This window comes from Coregonus clupeaformis, unplaced genomic scaffold, assembly GCF_020615455.1.
Source record: "Coregonus clupeaformis isolate EN_2021a unplaced genomic scaffold, ASM2061545v1 scaf0172, whole genome shotgun sequence".
NCBI classification, from domain to species: Eukaryota; Metazoa; Chordata; class Actinopteri; order Salmoniformes; family Salmonidae; genus Coregonus; species Coregonus clupeaformis.
The window spans coordinates 144,001-150,000 of NW_025533627.1; the positions used below are offsets into that span (position 1 = coordinate 144,001).

The following is a 6,000-nucleotide window of genomic DNA, read 5'->3' on the forward strand; positions in this document are numbered from 1 at the left end:
TCCCTACTGAAGACAGAGCCATGGTTGGTAACACTCCTGGTACACGTCACATAAAGCTCCCTACTGAAGACAGAGCCATGGTTGGTAACACTCCTGGTACACGTCACATAAAGCTCCCTACTGAAGACAGAGCCATGGTTGGTAACACTCCTGGCACGTCACATAAAGCTCCCTACTGAAGACAGAGCCATGGTTGGTAACACTCCTGGTACACGTCACATAAAGCTCCCTACTGAAGACAGAGCCATGGTTGGTAACACTCCTGGCACGTCACATAAAGCTCCCTACTGAAGACAGAGCCATGGTTGGTAACACTCTGGTACACGTCACATAAAGCTCCCTACTGAAGACAGAGCCATGGTTGGTAACACTCCTGGTACACGTCACATAAAGCTCCCTACTGAAGACAGAGCCATGGTTGGTAACACTCCTGGTACGTCACATAAAGCTCCCTACTGAAGACAGAGCCATGGTTGGTAACACTCCTGGTACACGTCACATAAAGCTCCCTACTGAAGACAGAGCCATGGTTGGTAACACTCCTGGCACATCACATAAAGCTCCCTACTGAAGACAGAGCCATGGTTGGTAACACTCCTGGTACACGTCACATAAAGCTCCCTACTGAAGACAGAGCCATGGTTGGTAACACTCCTGGTACATCACATAAAGCTCCCTACTGAAGACAGAGCCATGGTTGGTAACACTCCTGGTACGTCACATAAAGCTCCCTACTGAAGACAGAGCCATGGTTGGTAACACTCCTGGTACACGTCACATAAAGCTCCCTACTGAAGACAGAGCCATGGTTGGTAACACTCCTGGTACACGTCACATAAAGCTCCCTACTGAAGACAGAGCCATGGTTGGTAACACTCCTGGCACGTCACATTAAGCTCCCTACTGAAAACAAAGCCATGGTTGGTAACACTCCTGGTACGTCACATAAAGCTCCCTACTGAAGACAGAGCCATGGTTGGTAACACTCCTGGTACACGTCACATAAAGCTCCCTACTGAAGACAGAGCCATGGCTGGTAACACTCCTGGTACACGTCACATAAAGCTCCCTACTGAAGACAGAGCCATGGTTGGTAACACTCCTGGCACGTCACATAAAGCTCCCTACTGAAGACAGAGCCATGGTTGGTAACACTCCTGGTACACGTCACATAAAGCTCCCTACTGAAGACAGAGCCATGGTTGGTAACACTCCTGGTACACGTCACATAAAGCTCCCTACTGAAGACAGAGCCATGGTTGGTAACACTCCTGGTACACGTCACATAAAGCTCCCTACTGAAGACAGAGCCATGGTTGGTAACACTCCTGGTACACGTCACATAAAGCTCCCTACTGAAGACAGAGCCATGGTTGGTAACACTCCTGGCACGTCACATAAAGCTCCCTACTGAAGACAGAGCCATGGTTGGTAACACTCCTGGTACACGTCACATAAAGCTCCCTACTGAAGACAGAGCCATGGTTGGTAACACTCCTGGCACGTCACATAAAGCTCCCTACTGAAGACAGAGCCATGGTTGGTAACACTCCTGGTACACGTCACATAAAGCTCCCTACTGAAGGCAGAGCCATGGTTGGTAACACTCCTGGTACCACGTCACATAAAGCTCCCTACTGAAGACAGAGCCATGGTTGGTAACACTCCTGGCACGTCACATAAAGCTCCCTACTGAAGGCAGAGCCATGGTTGGTAACACTCCTGGTACATGTCACATAAAGCTCCCTACTGAAGACAGAGCCATGGTTGGTAACACTCCTGGTACATGTCACATAAAGCTCCCTACTGAAGACAGAGCCATGGTTGGTAACACTCCTGGTACATGTCACATAAAGCTCCCTACTGAAGACAGAGCCATGGTTGGTAACACTCCTGGCACACGTCACATAAAGCTCCCTACTGAAGACAGAGCCATGGTTGGTAACACTCCTGGTACACGTCACATAAAGCTCCCTACTGAAGACAGAGCCATGGTTGGTAACACTCTGGTACACGTCACATAAAGCTCCCTACTGAAGACAGAGCCATGGTTGGTAACACTCCTGGCACGTCACATAAAGCTCCCTACTGAAGACAGAGCCATGGTTGGTAACACTCCTGGTACACGTCACATTAAGCTCCCTACTGAAGACAGAGCCATGGTTGGTAACACTCCTGGTACGTCACATAAAGCTCCCTACTGAAGACAGAGCCATGGTTGGTAACACTCCTGGTACACGTCACATAAAGCTCCCTACTGAAGACAGAGCCATGGTTGGTAACACTCCTGGTACACGTCACATAAAGCTCCCTACTGAAGACAGAGCCATGGTTGGTAACACTCCTGGCACGTCACATAAAGCTCCCCTACTGAAGACAGAGCCATGGTTGGTAACACTCCTGGTACACGTCACATAAAGCTCCCCTACTGAAGACAGAGCCATGGTTGGTAACACTCCTGGCACGTCACATAAAGCTCCCTACTGAAGACAGAGCCATGGTTGGTAACACTCCTGGTACACGTCACATAAAGCTCCCTACTGAAGACAGAGCCATGGTTGGTAACACTCCTGGTACACGTCACATAAAGCTCCCCTACTGAAGACAGAGCCATGGTTGGTAACACTCCTGGCACGTCACATAAAGCTCCCTACTGAAGACAGAGCCATGGTTGGTAACACTCCTGGTACACGTCACATAAAGCTCCCTACTGAAGACAGAGCCATGGTTGGTAACACTCCTGGCACATCACATAAAGCTCCCTACTGAAGACAGAGCCATGGTTGGTAACACTCCTGGTACACGTCACATAAAGCTCCCTACTGAAGACAGAGCCATGGTTGGTAACACTCCTGGTACATCACATAAAGCTCCCTACTGAAGACAGAGCCATGGTTGGTAACACTCCTGGTACGTCACATAAAGCTCCCTACTGAAGACAGAGCCATGGTTGGTAACACTCCTGGTACGTCACATAAAGCTCCCTACTGAAGACAGAGCCATGGTTGGTAACACTCCTGGCACGTCACATAAAGCTCCCTACTGAAGACAGAGCCATGGTTGGTAACACTCCTGGTACACGTCACATAAAGCTCCCTACTGAAGACAGAGCCATGGTTGGTAACACTCCTGGTACACGTCACATAAAGCTCCCTACTGAAGACAGAGCCATGGTTGGTAACACTCCTGGTACACGTCACATAAAGCTCCCTACTGAAGACAGAGCCATGGTTGGTAACACTCCTGGTACACGTCACATAAAGCTCCCTACTGAAGACAGAGCCATGGTTGGTAACACTCCTGGCACGTCACATAAAGCTCCCTACTGAAGACAGAGCCATGGTTGGTAACACTCCTGGTACACGTCACATAAAGCTCCCTACTGAAGACAGAGCCATGGTTGGTAACACTCCTGGCACGTCACATAAAGCTCCCTACTGAAGACAGAGCCATGGTTGGTAACACTCCTGGTACACGTCACATAAAGCTCCCTACTGAAGACAGAGCCATGGTTGGTAACACTCTGGTACACGTCACATAAAGCTCCCTACTGAAGACAGAGCCATGGTTGGTAACACTCTGGCACGTCACATAAAGCTCCCTACTGAAGACAGAGCCATGGTTGGTAACACTCCTGGTACACGTCACATAAAGCTCCCTACTGAAGACAGAGCCATGGTTGGTAACACTCCTGGCACATCACATAAAGCTCCCTACTGAAGACAGAGCCATGGTTGGTAACACTCTGGTACACGTCACATAAAGCTCCCCTACTGAAGACAGAGCCATGGTTGGTAACACTCCTGGTACATCACATAAAGCTCCCTACTGAAGACAGAGCCATGGTTGGTAACACTCCTGGTACGTCACATAAAGCTCCCTACTGAAGACAGAGCCATGGTTGGTAACACTCCTGGTACATCACATAAAGCTCCCTACTGAAGACAGAGCCATGGTTGGTAACACTCCTGGCACGTCACATAAAGCTCCCTACTGAAGACAGAGCCATGGTTGGTAACACTCCTGGTACACGTCACATAAAGCTCCCTACTGAAGACAGAGCCATGGTTGGTAACACTCCTGGTACACGTCACATAAAGCTCCCTACTGAAGACAGAGCCATGGTTGGTAACACTCCTGGTACACGTCACATAAAGCTCCCTACTGAAGACAGAGCCATGGTTGGTAACACTCCTGGTACACGTCACATAAAGCTCCCTACTGAAGACAGAGCCATGGTTGGTAACACTCCTGGTACACTTCACATAAAGCTCCCTACTGAAGACAGAGCCATGGTTGGTAACACTCCTGGTACACGTCACATAAAGCTCCCTACTGAAGACAGAGCCATGGTTGGTAACACTCCTGGTACACGTCACATAAAGCTCCCTACTGAAGACAGAGCCATGGTTGGTAACACTCCTGGTACACGTCACATAATGTTCCCTACTGAAGACAGAGCCATGGTTGGTAACACTCCTGGCACGTCACATAAAGCTCCCTACTGAAGACAGAGCCATGGTTGGTAACACTCCTGGTACACGTCACATAAAGCTCCCTACTGAAGACAGAGCCATGGTTGGTAACACTCCTGGTACACGTCACATAAAGCTCCCTACTGAAGACAGAGCCATGGTTGGTAACACTCCTGGTACACGTCACATAAAGCTCCTTACTGAAGACAGAGCCATGGTTGGTAACACTCCTGGCACGTCACATAAAGCTCCCTACTGAAGACAGAGCCATGGTTGGTAACACTCCTGGTACATCACATAAAGCTCCCTACTGAAGACAGAGCCATGGTTGGTAACACTCCTGGCACGTCACATAAAGCTCCCTACTGAAGACAGAGCCATGGTTGGTAACACTCCTGGCACGTCACATAAAGCTCCCTACTGAAGACAGAGCCATGGTTGGTAACACTCCTGGCACGTCACATAAAGCTCCCTACTGAAGACAGAGCCATGGTTGGTAACACTCCTGGTACATCACATAAAGCTCCCTACTGAAGACAGAGCCATGGTTGGTAACACTCCTGGCATGTCACATAAAGCTCCCTACTGAAGACAGAGCCATGGTTGGTAACACTCCTGGTACACGTCACATAAAGCTCCCTACTGAAGACAGAGCCATGGTTGGTAACACTCCTGGTACGTCACATAAAGCTCCCTACTGAAGACAGAGCCATGGTTGGTAACACTCCTGGTACGTCACATAAAGCTCCCTACTGAAGACAGAGCCATGGTTGGTAACACTCCTGGTACACGTCACATAAAGCTCCCTACTGAAGACAGAGCCATGGTTGGTAACACTCCTGGCACATAAAGCTCCCTACTGAAGACAGAGCCATGGTTGGTAACACTCCTGGTACACGTCACATAAAGCTCCCTACTGAAGACAGAGCCATGGTTGGTAACACTCCTGGTACACGTCACATAAAGCTCCCTACTGAAGACAGAGCCATGGTTGGTAACACTCCTGGTACACGTCACATAAAGCTCCCTACTGAAGACAGAGCCATGGTTGGTAACACTCTTGGTACGTCACATAAAGCTCCCTACTGAAGACAGAGCCATGGTTGGTAACACTCCTGGTACACGTCACATAAAGCTCCCTACTGAAGACAGAGCCATGGTTGGGAACACTCCTGGTACACGTCACATAAAGCTCCCTACTGAAGGCAGAGCCATGGTTGATAACACTCCTGGCACGTCAAATAAAGCTCCCTACTGAAGACAGAGCCATGGTTGGTAACACTCCTGGCACGTCACATAAAGCTCCCTACTGAAGACAGAGCCATGGTTGGTAACACTCCTGGTACACGTCACATAAAGCTCCCTACTGAAGACAGAGCCATGGTTGGTAACACTCCTGGTACACGTCACATAAAGCTCCTTACTGAAGACAGAGCCATGGTTGGTAACACTCCTGGTACACGTCACATAAAGCTCCCTACTGAAGACAGAGCCATGGTTGGTAACACTCCTGGCACGTCACATA

The 6,000-nt window shown here is 49.3% G+C and overlaps 1 protein-coding gene across 3 annotated transcripts in view; it reads right to left on the reverse strand.

Moving 5' to 3' along the window:
- LOC121555676 (small G protein signaling modulator 2) overlaps nt 1-6,000 on the reverse strand; it is a 158,640-nt gene that overhangs the window by 22,051 nt on the left and 130,589 nt on the right. The gene's annotated exons all lie outside the window — the stretch shown is intronic.